This window comes from Pleurodeles waltl, chromosome 4_1 (genome assembly GCF_031143425.1).
Source record: "Pleurodeles waltl isolate 20211129_DDA chromosome 4_1, aPleWal1.hap1.20221129, whole genome shotgun sequence".
Classification (NCBI taxonomy): Eukaryota; Metazoa; Chordata; class Amphibia; order Caudata; family Salamandridae; genus Pleurodeles; species Pleurodeles waltl.
This window is the reverse complement of record NC_090442.1, coordinates 330,546,887-330,568,162: the sequence shown is the minus strand read 5'-3', so window position 1 is coordinate 330,568,162 and position 21,276 is coordinate 330,546,887.

The window sequence follows — 21,276 nt, the reverse complement described above, 5'->3', positions numbered from 1 at the left end:
ATTGTGTAACCTACATGACTGTACACATTACTACCCTACAGTAAAGCCGTTTCCACCAACACCTTACATTAGAGATTTTACAATACTCATGCATTTTCCAAACCGGTTCCATGCAGCTTTTTAACTCTGCTTCCCATTCTGTTGCATAATCTAAACGCTTATATTCTTAAAGTCATCAAAAACGTTCACAAAACAATCTTCCTCATTGTTAGAAATTGGGTCTCTAGTTGGCAGAGGTATGCACCTGTTCAAGTAGGGACCACAGTCCTAGTCAGGGCAAATCAATGACACAACATAAATTAATGTGTGGTCACCCTCTGGTACCTTAGGGCAGAGCAGGTAGGCCTAACTTAAAACTTAGAAGGCAATGTGTAAAGTACTTGTGTAGCACACACACCATAATCTCAGGAAGTGCCCCACAAAAAGAGACTCCACATGGATGTAAAAAAATAAAGCTTGTTTATTGGGATAATTTAAATCCAGCACAATACAGATCCAATTCATAAATAGCTAAATATTTGCTTTTTCAGACTCAAAAATAAAGCAAGGTTGATGAGCAAATGTAGAGATCAAAGGGGTGCGGCTGGGGTCTTATCTGCATGGGTGCGCACTCTTTTTATGGATTCTAGTACTTTCCTGGTTGTACTCCTCTCAAGGAGTGGTGCAAAGCTAAGCAGGGCAAGGCAGTGTGTGTTGACTGACAGCAGTGAGCAGCACGGTGTGGAAAAGGTGCTAGGGTTGACTGAAAGTAGCATGCACCAAAACAAAAGCAGGGCTGCTCCTGACCATTTACAGGTCTAAATGGCAAAGTTTGGCAAAGCTGCTCGGGTTGACTTGAAAGTTGTTGGTGGCAAGGAAAAGCATGGCCACTCCGGACAGTTCACATAGGCGATTTGAGAAGTTTAGCAAAATTGCTCAGGTTGATGTAAAGAAGCGAGCAGCAGAGGAAAGCAGGGCCACTCCAGGCAGTTCACAGATGCGAGCGGCGAGGTTTGGCAAAGCTGTTCAGGTTCATGGAAAGAAGCAAGTAGCAAAGGAAAAGAGGGCTGCTCTGGGTAGTTCACAGATGTAAGCGGCGAGCTTTGGCAAAGTCGCTGGGATTGACAGAAAGAAGCCAGTGGCAAAGGAAAAGCAGAAGCTGCTCAGAGTCACTCTGAGTTTAGACAACAAGTCTTGGGCTATTGGGCAGAGATCGGCAGACAGCAGGGGGAACAGCAAATCATGATTAGGGGAGAAGCACATGAATTTAGCACTGGTTAGCTGTGGTAAATTACTCAGAGTCCTAAGGCCAACAAAAAGAAGGTCAGAAAAATAGGAGAAAGGCAAATGTTTTGGGTTAGTACCACCCAAGGATGCCAGGTCTAACGATCATCACAATCACAGGCTAAATATTCACCTTCCATAACCTGCCCTACTTTTTTAGGTCAAGCCTACCACACAGCCCAAGGAAGCTAGGAATAGCTCATATACACCGAAGATTGCACTTAGCGTCTTATCCACTAAAATAACAAAACGTGGCTTTGTCTGAATCCTAGCAAAACTTGAAACTGGACTTATGCAACACACAAGCAATAAATGACATGATATTCTAATGAGCAACTTGTTTTTTCTGCAAAATAACCCACTTTTTACAGCTTGCACTTGGGTGAATGTCATCACATAGAAATGTGGACTGGAAGATGTTACTCAAGTACAAACGTCAATCAAGATCACACTACCTCACCTTTGCACCATAATGCAAAGCTTTGGGTCTCATTTACAAAAATTTGGTGTAGGGCAATGCTGCAAGCCTTTTAGCGGTGCTGCCCCACACAAAATCAAAGGGCACCGTATTTATGTGATATTGTGTATTCCTGTCCTTTCAGCCAGCACAGGCGCAGACATTGCTGCCAAGCGCCAACGCTTGCACCCTTGCACCATGGTGTATGGGTGTCTGCATTATTGGCATGATCATTTTTGTGTAGGAATGGACACCTTCCTGCACAAAAACAAGCACCTTTGATGTTTTCCTCTTTCATTTTTTACACTCATGTGGTGTTAGAAGGCCAATTACGCCACGCCATATTTACAAAGTGGTGCAATGCAGGCATTGCGCCACTTTGTAACCCTTTGTGCTAAATTATGCCTGCTTCAGAGCAGGTGTTAAAAGGGGGCTTGCCATTGAATACAATGGGCCCCTATGTATTCTGCAGAAGTATGAGAAAGGGCCTCTTTTTGGCATAGTTATCCCTCCACTTTTTGCCTGATGTTGATGTGTCCTAGAAATTGTAGTGCACAGGGCCCCTGCTAGCCAGGTTCCCTGGGCCAGTGCTCTTTCCCTAAATCTGTTGTGATGCATTGCACAATTGGATTCACCCTTAACTACCACTATAAGTCCCTAGTAAGTGGGTACCTATGTATCCAGGGCATGGGATACTAGGGGTAGCCCCTTGGGGCAGCAGCACTGATTGTGCCACCCTCAGGGCCATGCATCCATTGCAGGCTGAGTATCCTGGAGCAAACCTAAACCTCAAACTCGGCATGGCACACTATCTGTGTGCCTGTCCACCATACACTGCATTTACTAAGGGTAAGACACCCCTCTGGCAGGCCTTATAGCCCTAAGACAGGGTGCTCCATATTATATGTGAGGGCATTGTTGCATGGGAAATATACCCCGAACTGTGTCCTTGCCAAACCTAGGACACAGTGAGTGAACAGAACACCCATTTTAATACATGTGCTGGACACTGGTCAACACAAGTTTCCCAGCTACAGAATGGCCACTCTGAACCCTGGGTTGTTTGGTGTCAAACAACTCAGAATTGTAAATACAAACTGGTGCCAGTATAGGATTTATCCCTAAAGGTACCAAGGGGATCATCCTAGAGGTGCCCCCTGCAAAAGGTAACCTAACCTGGCATGGTTGCTGACTGGTCTGATTGAGCTGCCACCTCAGACAGCCAATATACAAACCTTGTGGGAGAGGCCTGCCTCTCCGGTTTGTGAGACAATGCCCTTCGCGGGTGGAGGAGCTAAAACCTCCTCCCACAGGAATGTGCACTATCCTGGCAGTGAGACTGCCCTTGAAACTCGACCCCCAAGCCTGCTGCTAGCAGTAGATAGCATCCCCTTTGCAAATCCACACTTTTGGTGGGAGCAAAGGCGGGAAACCTAACAAAGGGTAGGAGGAGTGGCCTCACCTGGCATGGACCACCCCTAAGGTGTTGCCTGCAAGGTGGACCCTCTTTTTCAGTTTCCTTCATCTTAGGATAGAGGAAAATAGCCAATGAGGTTTAGGGTAGTGACCCTTCCCACAGGAAGTGGTCACTATAGTGGGTGTAGCCACCCAAAGGTAAGTGTCCTATTGGACACTACCAGGTTACCCCTGAAATGGCCACTAAATTCAGTATTTAGTGGGCACCCCTCAACCAAGATTTCAGATTTGAAAGGACAAAGAGAAGACAGCACCAAGAAGAACCACAGCTCGAGAACTGAGGACCTGCTGCACCAGAAAAGGTGCCAAACCCTGCCTGTTGCACTTGTGTCCTGACAATCACCTCTGCAGAGGAACTGACCACTGGACAGACCTCAAAAGACCCGAGGACCTCCAGGCTTCACAAATAGTCTGAGATCTCCCTCCTGAGTGGAGGCACCACTCAATAAAGTTGCAAGTACCAACAAGCCAGTGATGGTCACTTCACTGACCAACCAATATCTCCACAGCTGGAAGTCACAGCCAGACATGACGACACAGAGACAACAGCCTGGACTCGAGCTACCCGTATGCCAACTTTGGTCCTCCAGCGGCTGAGTTGTGTCAATAACCCAGGTCAGTGGATGTTGGACCCCAAGAAAACCAGTTCCCCCAGAGCTAAAGCTGGACCAAGAGGGAGCCCCAGTCGAGGGACTTTAGGAACACCCTAGATCTCCTGCCAGAGTGCCAACATCGAAAGAGACTCACCTCCTGCTCCAAAGGGCTCAATTGCGCACAGCTCCTGGATTACCAACTCACTCTGCACCCAGCCACCCTATGCCCTGCAACGAGGAACCAGCTGTGCTCCACGGGTCCCTAACCCCTTGCAACCTCCACAGCCCAAGGGGAACCCAAGGCACCACCTTTAATTTTGAAAACCATCTCCTTTTCCAGTTGGCCCCTCCAAGTCGCCCTGTGCGTGTGCCAAGAGATGTTCCAGCTATGCTCCCACTGGAACCAGGAGCTACCCGAGGCTCACCAGCTGGCAGAAGGTGCCCACTGACTGCTTCAACCATCCTGCAAAAGAAGAGAGTGGTAACCCAACTGTGTGATTTTTCATGCATTGTTAAAAGTGACTGCCTATTGATTCTTATGGTGCGTAATTACGCACAGAAAGACTAACTTTATTAAAACTTTGAAAAATCATAACCCAAAAAGTACTTAACGTATCTTAACCGTTTTGGTCTTAAAAATTCTATAAACATCTGATATATTTTTATAAATTGGTCTTGAGTTATTACTTTGAGTGTGTGAGTCGCGTGCTTGAGACTGTGAGTAAAACATGTGCTCTGCACTTCTCCAAAATTAGCCTAACTGCTCGACCAAGGTGCCTGAAAAATTAGAGCATTAGGTGATCTAGTTTTTTCCTGTGGAAACCAATGTGTGGTTGCCCCTACACAGTGTGCCTAGTTTGTACACTACATAGAGGGCCAGCCTCCTACCTTGAGGAGCGCCAAACTTTGGGCGCTTCTCCTGCAGAGTACATCAATCACATAAAAAATGATGCTATTGCCCCCTACCCTGAGTCATGGTGTGCAGTATTTTAAATATGGCGAACACATGGTGACGGTATGTGACGCTAAAGGGGGCAAGAAAAGTGGTGCTGCAGTGTGTGCATCACCACTTTTCTTAAATATGCTCCTTAATATGGCAAAAACTACTACCTGATTATGTGGGTCATTTAAAGTATAGAACGCCAGCCGCCTGCCAATAGGGATCGTCATATTCTGAGATCTCCTTCCTGTTGGTGGGGAATTTTCACCGAAAGTGCACCTGTTGACAGAGTGGGAGTACTGCTGTGGAAAATATCAATGCCAGCTTGTCATGGCTGTCGGGTCGTCATTGTTTTTTCAGAAACACATCCCCAGTGCGAGGGACTTTTCCTGAAAAAAAAAACATGAATGCCCCGCATTCACCGGGAGATTTCTCCCAGTGTGTGGGAGACAGTTTTTAGGGTTGAGCGCAAAGCACTCCGTCCCTTGTGTAATCTCTTTGTGGGCTTTTCACCACACCCATGTCAATCCCAGCTGTTTGGTTGGTTTGTTGGCTTGCCTTTTAAAATTAGCTTGAGTTTATTAGTGGAAAGCATGCATATGTCATGCCTCTTCCGGTGTTTAGCCCGCCTCGAGCGCACTGGCCAACTACTGAAAACATTCGAGGCTCCATGTTTTCCGTATGGTTTCTGAACAATTTTTTCTCTTTATTTCGTAGGCAGCGCCATCTCGCTGGGCAGAAGTCGAGTACTTTGCATCACATCGACCCTGTTACATGATATTTGCACTTTTGCCGGTTACATGGATAATTGCACTTTTGCGGTTAAATAGATAATTGCACTTTTGCAGATGAGTTTCACTGCGGGCGGACTTCTGTTTCCTTTTGTATGTTTGCTTTGTGCTCATGGTGGCCGTGGGCTTGTTTATGTGAAACTGTTTTACTTTTCAGTTTATGTGGCAAGAAAAGTCTGGTTAGGAGTTAACAAGTTAATAGCTTTAACTCCAGTAAACGCAAGATCCATTGCATTGCAAATGCCTGAGAAATAGATTCTATCCGAGTCCCATTGTTTTATAAGGCCCTAGTCTGCTGAGTAAAAACTAAACGAATGAAGGTTCCTTGAGACTAGGATGGTGCCCCTCAGGAAGGCGCTGTGCTGTACTCAGTTCAGAGGTACTTTTTCTCGCTGAGGAGGAAGTGGTTTAAAACATGTTCTTCAGGGAAGCGTGTTAAAAACAGAAAATGTTTGAGCATTATTCACACGCAAATGTAATGAACATATCAGACAGAAGACCCAGCAAGAAGGGTTGTATGTCACCACCTAAAATACAACGGAGTCCATATACCTCTACATAGAACCTACTACATTGAAATGAGCCCCTCTGAGATTACCACTAAGGGATTACCACTCCTGAAGTTACCACTACTGTGACTACTACCTATGAAATATTACCTCTGCTGAGATTACCACCTCTGAAATTAACACTGCAGGGATTACCACTGCTGAGACTACCACTACTGTGATTCCTATGTCTGAGATTACCACTGCAGTGATTACCACTGCAGTGATTACTTCTACTGTGATTACCACCTCTGAGATTACCACTGCATGGGTTACCACTGCAGGATTGCCACTACTGATATTACCACTACTGTGACTACTACCTCTGAGATTACCACTGCAGGGATTACCACTGCTGAGATTACCACTACTGTGATTACTACCGCTGAGATTACCACTGCAGGGATTACCACTGTTGAGATTACCACTTCTGAGATTACCACTACATTGAGTAAGATAGATTCAAGAGTAAGTGTACTGACCCTATGCTAACCTACACCTTAAAATGAAACCTTACTTTATAACTACCCACCAACCTATATTTATGGCCATACAGTGACCTCTCCTTAAAACAGTGGTTACACTGTGCCGGGGGGCCCACCAGTACATATTTTGGAGAGCCAGGACTCTTCCACTCTGTCCCATGGTGGTCCTATCGGCCTTTACACTGCATGGGCCTGCCCTGTCCATTAGTCCCACCCAGGCCCAGGCATAGACATGACTGTAGCATTCTCAAGTGGCAAGGACACCAAGCGCTTCAATTTCCTGCATCCATTCTTATGTTAAACCATTCTGTGCCCAGGCAAAGACACGCTTTCAATTTCATAAAATAAAATTGTGTACCCAGTAACAAGTCCAGCATTTCAGGATTTTTATTGAGTATTTCCCTGTTTTTTGTCCATGTACACAGGTATGCTATCAGTTTTAGGTGGACCAGCCCCTTTGATATTTTAGTAGATGATGCTCTGTTTCATCTTTGCCTTTGTTTTTGGTAGAACAGTAAAAATGTGTTCGCATGACATCAACCCTGTTACATGGATATTTGTACTTTTGCCGGTTACATGGATAAATGCACTTTTGCTGATAAATTTCACTGCAAGCAGACTTCTGTTTCCTTTTTTGTGTTTGCTTTGTGCTCATGGTGGCCATTGGCTCGCTTATGTGAAACTGTTTTACTTTTCAGTTTATGTGGCAAAAAAAGTCAGGTTAGGAGTTTACAACGCTAATGGCTTTAACTCGAGTAAACGCAAGGCCTATTGCATTGCAAATGCTTGTCTTATTTTCCTGCCCTTGTGTCGCCAAACCTCAAACAGTAGTCCAGGGCAGAAAATAAATGTATTTGAAATCCTGCTATGAAAAGTGTGAGCCTTCTCACGTTGTGAAACCAGTCATCCTGTATTAGGCTTACGACTGGCAAAGGGTTTCTGATGTTAGAGCCAGGAGAGGTTCTGTCATTGGCAACCAAATGGTTCCCTTGCCACTAAATGAAAAGGAAGGCTGGCAAGATGGGAGGAAGGGCCAACTACTATTTTCTAGTTTTTCGCCTGTAGTCTTCCTTCTTCATCAAATCCAGCCACAGAACCTCTTCCCGCAGAGCTCCCCATGATCTCTGCCACATCAAAAATTTAAACAAGTATTGGTTAAGCTGCTATGTCTGTCTTGGTGCATTGGTTATATCTTCTTTCTTTATTTATCTTAATTATATTTATTTCATGCTGGTGCAACATAAATAAACAGAAAGCATCGCACCGAAATGTTGCAGATATATGCTTGCAAAAACAATAATTAAAAAAAATCGCTGCATACAATTTTGGTCCAAAATTAGGGCTGCTTCCTAGTAGTTAGGTGTTCTTCATTAGGCTTAATAAACATAACAGGAAAATATGGTTAGTGCGAAGAAAATGAACAGTTGGCACCGAATTGCTGCAACTTGGAAAAGTATTACAGCTGCTCTTCTGTGACTTGATGTTTCGCCTTGCCCAAGTTATTTGGCTGCTGAATTCTGTACAATGTTTATCCTGCAAATGTTTGTATTGCTTACCCTCGCTGTTGTGCTGTTGCACAGAATGTATGATACTAGGCCACACTGGGTACAATTTCTTAACTAGCAAATTAGATAAATAAAGTACAATCCTCATCTCCAAACACTGACTCATGTCTGGCATCACGATTAATTTCTGGTCACTACACTGGCACTACTATTGATTAGTAAATGCTTCTAGCGCGTTGAAGGTCGCCTCGGTGTTTAGGCTCTAAATACGTTTAAAAACACAACTGGGAGTACGGGGTTCTTGTAAGGGGGGCAAATCACTAGTATGTCAATTATAACACTAGGCCCCTCGTAATCCTCAACTAGAGGTGAGACATGGATGGACTGTGGTGTAAGGTCTGGGAGGGGAATTTCCTTTACGGACTAGGTGGTCTCACATACTCTATGGTGTCATGCTTCATCATATGACCACCTAGCCCTACCCAGGTAGGACAGTGCCACCTAGGCGGACTCAACCTCACTGTTAAAAGAACAGGAGGGAGTGCGTAAATAATTTCTGGTTCTGGAAAAGGGATCCAGCTAGACCAAGAAATAAAAACACCTAAACAGATAACCATGTGAGTTATTTAATGGAAGGTTCTGTTTGGTGTGATTAAAAAGAAGACTGGGACACCAATGGGAGAGCAATGACTCACTGGGTCGCCTATCTAAAAGAACAACGCCAACATGTTTCTGCCCTCAAAAAGTGAGCCTAGGAAGGTCTCGGGGCATTCATCAGGGCGAAGGATCCCTGCTATTCATGCTCAATGAGCGCTGAATCATAAAATAACAATAGGAAATAGTAATACCCGAGTGGGCGGGAGGGCCTACCTTACCAAGGAATTACCTGAGGAGGACCTAAAGGAAATAAAACAAATCAGACCGATACTGAGAGTGACAAGGTGACACAGCAATACACAGCAATCCACAACACATGTGCGCGAATTCATGCAGGACGCAGCAGTTCTGGGTACATAGGGCATAAATTACATAAAAATACGTCATTGCGTAGAGGACAATAGGGAAGGGGAGAATTTCTTACCCTATCACACAAGGCTACTGGCCTCCGGTGTCCAGGAGAGGGAGCGTCCCCTTATAGTCAGACTCTAAGGTTCAGGGAGAAAAAGACAACAAGGGAAAAAGCCACATAAGAGAGAAAGGCAGGGGCGAGGAGGGGTGGAGACCCCTGACGGTACGAGGGCAGGGCCCAGCAGAATATGACACCGGTTAGGGTCCATAAACCTAGAGTGAAAGTTGAGGCAAGAAAGCACAAGCAGAGTAATAGTAAAAGTTAGCTTGTAGAAAAACAAGGGAAAGGAAAGGAAAAAAAGGAAAAACATTGACACAAAGCAGTAAGAGCAACATAAACAGAAGACAATAACTAGAAGAAACTAGAGAGAAAAGAAATAGTGAATATATATGACAGGGAAAGAAAGCAGCAAGGAGAAAGAAAGAGGTGAAGAAAGGAGTGGGGAATGAGGGAGAATGCTTATCTGTGCGTCCAATGATGGCCGGCTCACTCACTGCATCAAAGGCGGGCGCTCTCTATGCGCCTAGACTGACCTCTCTCAGGACTGCTTGAATAAAGTGGCCTGAGCAAGACGGGTAAATAAAGTAATCTTAATAGGCGGAAATGAGATACAGCTGGTAATGCTCACCGTCGCGGCCCGAGGTCAGGGCCATGATTGGAAATGAGATACAGCTGATGGTGCTCACGGTCGCGGCCCGAGGTCCGGGCCATGATTGGATGTGGCTAGCGGAAGTGCGTCCGGCGGCCCCGTGCCTCAATAATGTGAGGACGGGCGCCTGGATGATGTGTGGGCCGGCCCCGGTGGAGCTCCCATTCGAGGTGGCCGAAAGGTTCAGAGAAAACGCCCTAGCGCGGGGACAGCATCATAGAAACCGCCGTCCCCACGGGGCGTGCCGGGAAATGTAGTTTCCCCGGCGCGAAGAGGGAAATATCCCTCGTAGTCCTCCACCTGCGGTGCAGGCAGGAGGCAAAAGAAGGGGAAAAACAATTAATAAGTGAGGTAAATGGGGAGATGAGACGAGGGGGGGAGGGGATATTAGGAGGGGGGAAAAAAGAGAGAAAGCAGAGTGAGCAGGGGGAAAAAGACAGGAAAAGAGGAAAAAAGAGAAAAAGGGAGAGTGGGACAGGGAAAGGTGGGAGGAGAGAAAGAAGAAAAAGGAAAGGTGGGGCAAACTGAGAGACCGGGGAAGAGGGTGGAGGAGAAAAAGAAAGAAGACAACAAAGAAAGAAACGAGGGGAGGGGGAGCAAGGGGAATTGTAAAGAAGGGGGGTAGGGATGGGGAGGGAGGGGATGGGGAAGGGCTGTAGGGGGCGCAAGAGGTGCGGGATCAAGAGACAGGAAAATGGGTGACAGTGCTTGAGAAAGGGGGAAGGTAGGGGGGAAAACAATTCGAAGGAGAAGAGGAGAAGTGAGACAGCATAAACTAGGGGGAGGGGCGGAAAGGGGCGAAGGACTTAAGGAGTATGTAGGTCATATATGGAGTCTAATAATGGAGAGAGAACCAGGGAATCTCATCGTTTAACCCCGCTGTGTCAGTGTGTAGTCTCCAGATCCAGCGTTGTTCAGCCTGAAATAGTCTGTTTGACATGTTGGGGGTTGTAGGAGAAAATTGTTCGAGAACTGTCCATGACATGTCATCTGGAGAGTGATCTTTTGATAGGAAGTGGCTGGTAAGTTTTGTAGCATCACGTTTACATCGAATCGTGCTTCTATGCTCACAAATTCTCGTACTGACCTTTCGAGTGGTCATACCCACATATTTGAGTGGGCATGGGCAGGTGATTAAGTAGACTACGTTCTTGCTGTTGCAGTTCGTCAGCGATTTCTGGACCCATGGGGTTTTAAGGTCAAGGTTGATGGTGGTAGATCTACGTGTGAGGCAGCATACGCTACAGTTGCCACACGGATAGTGGCCTGTGGGGGGTGCGGTCTGCCAAAGCGTAGTCTGTTTGATACGAGGCTTATCTTTGGGTCTTGTGTGGACCACCATGTCGCGTATATTAGTTGCTCTTTTGTACGCATGCAATGGCAGTTCAAAGGGTAAGCCACCTGATGTAAGAATCTTCCAATTATCTTTTATGATGTTCTGAATTGTGTTGGATAAAACGTGGTGACACACACAATCTTCTCGATGTCTGGTTTCGATGCTCGGGGTTGCAATAACTGGTCCCTGTTATTATTGCGTGCCCTCTTGCGAGCTCTACTGACCAGGTGTGGGGGATAGTCCTTAGTGTGTAACTTGGTGGTCAGTTTATCGGCATGTTTGCGATAGTCAGTCATGGACGAGCAGTTTCGTCTCAGCCGGAGAAACTGACCCACTGGGAGGTTATCCCTCAGGGCTTGTGGGTGGAAGCTCTGAAACTGTAGAAAGTTGTTACATCAGTCGGTTTGTAGTACACTTCTGTGGCCAAACCACCATCGTGTTCATAGATGAGTAGGTCAAGGAACAGTAGTTTGTTCTCACCTATGTTCATAGTGAAAGTGAGGAAGGGATTAGCCCCGTTGAGCCAGACGGCAAACGCGAGGGCCTCTTCCCTATTACCAGTCCATATCAGCAATACGTCATCAATGTATCGCTTCCAGAGTTTTATCTTGTCACGGTAAGGGTTATCATCATTCAGGACCACAAGTCTCTCAAAATTGACCACGTATAGACACGCCAGACTCGGGGCAAAGGTGCTGCCCATAGATGTCCCTTGTGTCTGTAAGAAGAAACTCTCTTCAAATTTGAAGTAGTTTCTTGTGAGCGCAAGGTGCGGTAGGTCCAGTAGGAACCCAGGGGGGGTTATAGATTCATCCATATTTTCTTCTAGGAGGTTGCTTATTACTTCCAGAGTGGCCTCTTGGGGGATGTTTGTATATAGCGATTCCACGTCGAGAGTGATAAGGAGTTCCTTTGTCTTGTCAAAGGATATAGATTCCAGTAACAGTAGGACATGGGTGGTGTCCTTGAGGTAAGTCGGGATTCTTTTAACTAAAGGTTGTAGGAAGAAATCCACAAACTTAGACAAGGGCTCTAACACTGAGCCTATTCCAGATACTATAGGTCTCCCGGGAGGTGGCATTTTCTCTTTATGTACTTTTGGCAAAATGTAAAAGTACAGGATTTTCGGGTTAGTTTGTATTAGGAAAGCTGCCTCATGTTCTGTGAGCCAGTTATTCTCCGTCCCTTTGGTCACTAGGAAGGTAATTTCTTCTTGGATGTCCGTTATCGGGTCACGGGCCAGACGCTTATAATGTTTGGAGTTACCCAAAAGTCGCTCACATTCATCTTTGTACATTTTTTGGGGGAGAATCACCTTGGCCCCACCTTTATCCGCTGGTTTGATAATAATGCTTGGGTTGGCTGTCAGGCTCTTAAGTGCCTCTAACTCATCCTTGCTCATGTTGTGAAATACTTTGTTAGATGTCTCAGTGAGCCCGTTGATCTTAAGGGATACTGACTTCTCGAATGCCAACACCTCTGGGGGCATTTGCCCTGCTGTGGGACAGAAAGTCGATTTTGGCCGCAGTCCTGTGTTCTGTTCAGGAGTCTCATATTCCTTACCAAGGAAAAAGGTTTTTAGGCGAATCTTGCTAAACAAAACCGCTAATTCTGTTCTGGTTTTAAACAGATCGACTTGCGGGATAGGCATAAATTTCAGAGCCTTGCTTAAGGCTCGGGTTTCGGCTTGACTTAATGACCGGTTGCTTAGGTTAATAATGTTGATTTTTTTGTCTACATCTAATTTTGCTGCGTCTTGCTCGTCCCTGCAGTGGCTTCCCTGTGTGTTAGGATTTCCATGGTATCCTCTTTTGGGCGCCACTGCACTTCTTTTTTCCTCCCTTTGCCCCTCCCGTGACCTCTGTCTAAAAAAGGATGTGGGGGGTCGGAGTAGGACCATTGGGCAGGGTGCTGCAGATAGGGTGCTTGGTATTGCGTGGGGGGACCATACTGGTTAGGCCAGCCCCATTGTTGGTTGAAATATGGAGGGCAAGGGGGTGGCATAGGTGGATAGTTCCATCTGCCACAACGTGGTCCACGTCGTCCGTGGCATTGCCGTGTATTCCCTGACGAGTTGCTGTCACTGTCTGAGCCCGATGTTACTGCCTGAGGAAGTCTCGGACGTATTGCTGGTGGTTTTTGCTACATAATCAGGTTTGGCATAGGGGTATACCTTTTCTAAGCAGAACCGGTTTAGGTCTTTTTGAAATTTCGCTATTTTCTGCTGGGTCAGGTATTCTTTATATTCATTCATATTCCTGTTCACCTCCTCCAATTTCTTTTTGAAGGAGAGGATACTCACACCTGACTTCAGATTATTCTCGCTGGTTTTTATCTGAATTAGTAGGGTTTCGGATAATCTAGTGGCAGTTTTTATGATTAGTATCAGCCAGTCACGTGTACACTTCCACGCTATAAGGGCCCAATCTTTTCGAAACTCAAGATCCTCTAAGAATATACGTGGTTCATTAGTGACAAGCAACCCATTGGGTGCTGAGTTACTACGGAGGTATTCCGTAAGGACAGCCCCGTGTAGGATGGTCTTAATTTGGGAGCGTTTTAATTCCACTAGAGTATCCCAGTCTCCAAGTTGGGATAAAGTCTTGGATAAGGCTGTGTCCCTAAGGAGAGAGGGGGCTGCGAGGATAGCTGATACTTCCTCGTCTTTAAAGGAGAGGCCTTCTGCCATGGTGAGAAGAAGGGGGGGGGGTTGAAAAGAAGGGGCAGAACCTTAGTGCTGAAGGGACAGGGCAAGCCCACTGTGCTCGCTGTGGGGAAGTAAACGGAAGGGTGAGGGGCTCTCGCAGCCAGAGGGCTGCTCTACTAGCAAAACACACTAAGAGAGAATGTGGGAGCAGGGGGCAAACAGGGAACACACCCGTACTCTGCTCCCAAAATACAAAAACACAACTGGGAGTACAGGGTTCTTGTAAGGGGGGCGAATCACTAGTATGTCAATTATAATACTAGGCCCCTCGTAATCCTCAACTAGAGGCGAGACATGGATGGACTATGGTGTAAGATCTGGGAGGGGAATTTCCTTTACAGACTAGGTGGTCTCACACACTCTATGGTGTCATGCTTCATCATATGACCACCTAGCCCCACCCAGGTAGGACAGTGCCACCTGGGTAGACTCAACCTCACTGTTAAAAGAACAGGAGGGAGTGCGTAAATAATTTCTGGTTCTGGTAAAGGGATCCAGCTAGACTAAGAAATAAAAACACCTAAACAGATACCCATGTGAGTTATTTAATGGAATGTTCTGTTTGGTGTGATTAAAAAGAAGACTGGGACACCAATGTGAGAGCAACGACTCACTGGGTCGCCTATCTAAAAGAACGATGCCAACATGTTTCTGCCCACAAAAACTGAGCCTAGGAAGGTCTCGGGGCATTCATCAGGGCGAAGGATCCCTGCTATTCATGCTCAATGAGCGCTGAATCATAAAATAACAATAGGAAATAGTAATACCCGAGTGGGAGGGGGGGCCTACCTTATCAAGGAATTACCTGGGGAGGACCTAAAGGAAATAAAACAAATCAGACCGATACTGAGAGTGACAAGGTGACACAGCAATACACAGCAATCCACAACACACGTGCGCAAATTCATGCAGGACGCAACAGTTCTGGGTACATAGGGCATAAATTACATAAAAATACGTCATTGCGTAGAGGACAATAGGGAAGGGGAATATTTTTCACCCTATCACAGGAGGCTACTGGCCTCCGGTGTCCAGGAGAGGGAGCGTCCCCTTATAGTCAGACTCTAAGGTTCAGGGAGAAAAAGACAACAAGGGAAAAAGCCACATAAGAGAGAAAGGCAGGGGCGAGGAGGGGTGGAGACCCCTGAAGGTACGAGGGCAGGGCCCAGCAGAATATGACACGGTTAGGGTCCATAAACCTAGAGTGAAAGTTGAGGCAAGAAAGCACAAGCAGAGTAATAGTAAAAGTTAGCTTGTAGAAAAACAAGGTAGAGGAAAGGAAAAAAAGGAAAAACATTGACACAAAGCAGTAAGAACAACATAAACAGAAGACAATAACTAGAAGAAACTAGAGAGAAAAGAAATAGTGAATATATATGACAGGGAAAGAAAGCAGCCAGGAGAAAGAAAGAGGTGAAGAAAGGAGTGGGGAATGAGGGAGAATGCTTATCTGTGCGTCCAATGATGGCCGGCTCACTCACTGCATCAAAGGCGGGCGTTCTCTATGCGCCTAGACTGACCTCTCTCAGGACTGCTTGAATAAAGTGGCCTGAGCAAGACGGGTAAATAAAGTAATCTTAATAGGCGGAAATGAGATACAGCTGGTAATGCTCACCGTCGCGGCCCGAGGTCAGGGCCATGATTGGAAATGAGATACAGCTGATGGTGCTCACCGTCACGGCCCGAGGTCCGGGCCATGATTGGATGTGGCTAGCGGAAGTGCGTCCGGCGGCCCCGTGCCTCAATAATGTGAGGACGGGCGCCTGAATGATGTGTGGGCCGGCCCCGGTGGAGCTCCCATTCGAGGCGGGCGAAAGGTTCAGAGAAAACGCCCTCATGTGGGGACAGCGTCATAGAAAAACGCCGTCCCCACGGGGCGTGCTGGGAAACGTAGTTTCCCCGGCGCGAAGAGGGAAATATCCCTCGTAGTCCTCCGCCTGCGGTGCAGGCAGGAGGCAAAAGAAGGGGAAAAAAAAATAATAAGTGAGGAGAATGGGGAGATGAGACGAGGGGGTGGAGGGGATTTAAGGAGGGGGGAAAGGAGAGAAAGCAAAGTGAGCAGGGGGAAAAAAGACAGGAAAAGAGGAAAAAAAGAGAAAAAGGGAGAGTGGGCCAGGGAAAGGTGGGAGGAGAGAAAGAAGAAAAAGGAAAGGTGGGGCAAACTGAGAGACCGAGGAAGAGGGTGGAGGAGAAAAAGAAAGAAGACAACGAAGAAAGAAACAAGGGGAGGGAGAGCAAGGGGAATTGTAAAGAAGGGGGGGCAGGGATGGGGAGGGAGGGGATGGGGAAGGGGTGTAGGGGGCGCAAGAGGTGTGGGATCAAGAGACAGGAAAATGGGTGACAGTGCTTGAGAAAGGGGGAAGGTAGGGGTGAAAAAAATTAGAAGGAGAAGAGGAGAAGTGAGACAGCATAGACTAGGGGGAGGGGCGGAAAGGGGCGAAAGACTCAAGGAGTATGTAGGTCATATATGGAGTCTAATAATGGAGAGAGAACCAGGGAATCTCATCGTTTAACCCCGCTGTGTCAGTGTGTAGTCTCCAGATCCAGCGTTGTTCAGCCTGAAATAGTCTGTTTGACATGTTGGGGGTTGTAGGAGAAAATTGTTCGAGAACTGTCCATGACATGTCATCTGGAGAGTGATCTTTTGATAGGAAGTGGCTGGTAAGTTTTGTAGCGTCACGTTTACACCGAATCGTGCTTCTATGCTCACAAATTCTCATACTGACCTTTCGAGTGGTCATACCCACATATTTGAGTGGGCACGGGCAGGTGATTAAGTAGACTACGTTCTTGCTGTTGCAGTTCGTCAGCGATTTCTGGACCCATGAGGTTTTAAGGTCAAGGTTGATGGTGGTAGATCTACATGTGAGGCAGCATATGCTACAGTTGCCACACGGATTGTGGCCTGTGGGGGGTGCGGTCTGCAAGAGCGTAGTCTGTTTGATACAAGGCTTATTTTTGGGTCTTGTGTGGACCACCATGCCGCGTATATTAGTTGCTCTTTTGTACGCATGCAATGGCAGTTCAAAGGGTAAGCCACCTGATGTAAGAATCTTCCAATTATCTTTTATGATTTTCTGAATTGTGTTGGATAGGGGATTAAACGTGGTGACACACACAATCTTCTCGATGTCTGGTTTCGATGCTCGGGAATGCAATAACTGGTCCCTGTTATTATTGCGTGCCCTCTTGCGAGCTCTACTGACCAGGTGTGGGGGATAGTCCTTAGTGTGTAACTTGGTGGTCAGTTTATCGGCATGTTTGCGATAGTCAGTAACGGATGAGCAGTTTTGTCTCAGCTGGAGAAACTGACCCACTGGGAGGTTATCCCTCAGGGCTTGTGGGTGGAAGCTCTGATACTGTAGCAAATTGTTACAGTCAGTCAGTTTGTAGTACACTTCTGTGGCCAAACCACCATCGTGTTCATAGATGAGTAGGTCAAGGAACGGTAGTTTGTTCTCACCTATGTTCATAGTGAAAGTGAGGAAGGGATTAGCCCCGTTGAGCCAGACAGCAAACGCGAGGGCCTCTTCCTTATTACCAGTCCATATCAGCAATACGTCATCAATGTATCGCTTCCAGAGTTTTATCTTGTAACGGTAAGGGTTATCATCATTCAGGACCACAAGTCTCTCAAAATTGTCGACGTATAGACACGCCAGACTCTGGGCAAAGGTGCTGCCCATAGATGTCCCTTGTGTCTGTAAGAAGAAACTCTCTTCAAATTTGAGGTAGTTTCTTGTGAGCGCAAGGTGCGCTAGGTCCAGTATGAACCCAGGGGGGGTTTTAGATTCATCCATATTTTCTTCTAGGAGTTTGCTTATTACTTCCAGAGTGGCCTCTTGGGGGATGTTTGTATAGAGCGATTCCACGTCGAGAGTGATAAGGAGTTCCTTTGTCTTGTCAAAGGATATAGATATAGATTCCAGTAACAGTAGGACATGGGTGGTGTCCTTGAGGTAAGTCGGGATTCTTCTAACTAAAGGTTGTAGGAAGAAATCCACAAACTTAGGCAAGGGCTCTAACACTGAGCCTATTCCAGATACTATAGGTCTCCCAGGAGGTGGAATTTTCTCTTTATGTACTTTTGGCAAGATATAAAAGTACGGGATTTTCGGGTTAGTTTGTATTAGGAAGGTTGCCTTGTGTTCTGTGAGCCAGTTATTCTCCGTCCCTTTGGTCACTAGGAAGGTAATTTCTTCTTGGATGTCCGTTGTCGGGTCACGGGCCAGACGCTTATAATGTTTGGAGTTACCCAAAAGTCGCTCACATTCATCTTTGTACATTTTTGGGGGGAGAATCACCGTGGCCCCACCTTTGTCCGCTGGTTTGATAATAATGCTTGGGTCAGCTGTCAGGCTCTTAAGTGCCTCTAACTCATCCTTGCTCATGTTGTGAAATACTTTGTTAGATGTCTCAGTGAGCCCGTTGATCTTAAGGGATACTGACTTCTCGAATGCCAACACCTCTGGGGGCATTTGCCCTGCTGTGGGACAGAAATTCGATTTTGGCCGCAGTCCTGTGTTCTGTTCAGGAGTCTCATATTCCTTACCAAGGAAAAAGGTTTTTAGGCGAATCTTGCGAAACAAACCCGCTAATTCTGTTCTGGTTTTAAACAGATCAGACCCTTGCTTAAGGCTCGGGTTTCGGCTTGACTTAATGATCGGTTGCTCAGGTTAATAATGTTGATTTTTTTGTCTACATCTAATTTTGCTGCGTCTTGTTCGTCCCTGGAGTGGCTTCCCTGTGTGTTAGGATTTCCATGGTATCCTCTTTTGGGCGCCACAGCACTTCTTTTTTCCTCCCTTTGCCCCTCCCGTGACCTCTGTCTAAAAAAGGAGGTGGGGGGTCGGAGTAGGACCATTGGGCAGGGTGCTGCAGAGGGACCATACTGGTTAGGCCAGCCCCATTGTTGGTTGAAATATGGAGGGCGAGGGGGTGGCATCGTTCTCTCCACCCCTTCCCTTGTTACTGCCATTCCTCACCCCCAAATTGTTTGTCCCCTGCCCCTGTCTTTTTTTATTTTATTAAGTTTGCAGGTGAGAGTACAGAGTGCCATAATACGTTAACAAAACATACAGTGAATATTGTTATAAGTATACAAAATCACTGAAAAATCATATTCTCAGACCAGGCTCTTACAGCCACAATGATAAACCCTTGAAAATAAAGAATAAATAGTTAAGCTACATCCCCTTGTCATGTCAGCATGCGCTTCCCCTAGTGCGGCTTTTTACAGAACTCAGCCCACTAGATTCCTATATAGAGGCATTCCTCTATAAATAAGCATCTGGCAACTCAACCCTGGGGTTCCCAATTTACAGTGACTGCTCCAACCATTTTCAACAGGTGCCCAGATTAGATTGCCCCGCTTCCGAGCCCACCGCCCCCTTCGCTCTTAGAGGCCTTTCTCCAAATTATACACGGCCAGAAAGCGTGCTTGCCACTCTGCAAATATAGGGGCCTCTGGGCTTACCCAGCCAGCTGCAAAACACATGCGAGCCGTGGCCATAGCCACGAAGAATAAATCCCTTCCAGCTTTTGAAAGTCCATGTTCCTCAGTGATACCAAGCATTACTGCCTGCCATGTGACCTCTACTTGTCTCTTAAAGATTATACTAAAAAAATCCACAATGTCCCTATAATACCTAAATAGCCAAGAGCAGGAAACAGACAAATGCATAATGTCTGCTTCTTCTGCCCCACATTTGTGACACCTGGAATCCTGTCTCTTGCCCCATTAGAGCAGTTAATTAGGAGTGTGGAGTAAGTCGAAGACTGTCTTATAGTGTTGACCTTTGAAGCAGGCTTTCTAGAGCACCTCCTTGCAAATCGAGAGGGAATTCCCTTGTAAAGCTCCTAACTTAGGTTCCCAAGATGAATTTTGTAACTCCATGTCATCATCGGGAGCCTCAACAAGGATGTCATAGATCTGCCCAATTCGGCACCCAAGGTCGATTTTGACTATTAATGGGCATTCGGCAACAGATACTTGCTTCGCATCAGGTTTAAAAAGGTAATCTTGAATCTGCAGGTATTTATAGAATTCTTCTTTGTCAGCCCACATTTATCCTGCATTTCCAAAAATGAACTAAGTTGTTCATTCTCACAGAGGTGACCAAGCTTCACTATCCCACATGACTCATAATGTTTACAAGTGCCATATTGAAATATGCCTAGCAGTGAGTGCGGGGGAATTCCAAAAGGGTGTATACCGATTGAATTTAGGAATGTTGATCCTTCTAACCTGACACCAAACCTTGAACGCCCCATCAACCGTTTTAAATCCTGTTCATTTGCAATAACTTCTCTCGAAATACCTCAAGAGACAACTCTTAGCAGCAGTGCCCCATGCTAGTTGGTAAAAAGAGGGCGATGCTGCAGGATTAATCTTTGTGCCATTTCCAATATTCGGGACCGCAAAGTGCTGCAACTTGCACGACCAATAACGAAACAAAAAAATAGGTACTGACCACCCTCCATGCAATCTGGGGAGTATCATATACTTTGCCGCTCTCTTTGTCTTCCTAAATTCCCAGATTAAGTTAAAGCACAGGCTATCCAGCTTGGTAAATCAATTCCGATGGATTTCCAAAGGCATGGTTCGGAATAAGTATAATACTTTTGAGAGAACCAACATCTTTAATACATTGCATCTTCCCATCAATGTCAAATGCAAATTATAGATTCTGGGAAGATCCTGCTTAATCTTAATCAATAGCGGCGCCGTGTTGTTTTCAACTATCTCCCCCACAGCTGAAGTAAGATTCAACCCTGATAGGTTACAGCTTCTACCCAGCATGTGTCTTTAGGGTTAGGGCCCTCAATGCTCATCACTTGAGTCCTTCTCTCATTAAGATGATATCCTGTGAGGGCGCCAAATATACTAGCTTCCTCTTCTATGGCCGTTAGTGCCTTACCGGAGTTACAATCGCAATATTGTCGCCATATGCACTTTATACTGAAATGGATTCACAGGGACTGCCTGAATCTTGCAGTTCCTTTCTAATCAGGCAATAAACAGGTCTATATATAAGGTAAACAATAAAGGTGAACATGGGCACCCCTGCCTTGTACCCCTTGTTATCAGAATCAATTCAGACTACCTGCAGCTGATCAATACTCTAGTCTTAGATTACGATACAGAGAGCTAATAGATCTAATAAAGCCCGGGCCACGCCCCTTCTTCATTGAGATTCCAGAAGAAAACATCAGGAAACTCGATCGAAGGCTTTCTCTGCATCCAGCAGCACTAGCCCCATAGATGCCTTGGTTGCCTCTGCAATGTCAAGAAGAGTACTGACTCTACGAACATAATCAGCTGTGTTGCGTCTTGGAATAAACCTGTTTTGGCAAGCGGAAACAAGCTTGCCCATAAATTTCCTTAATCTGCAAGCCAGGGCCTTAGTATAAACCTTTGCATCTGCATTGATCAGTGAGATGCGGCGATATGTCCC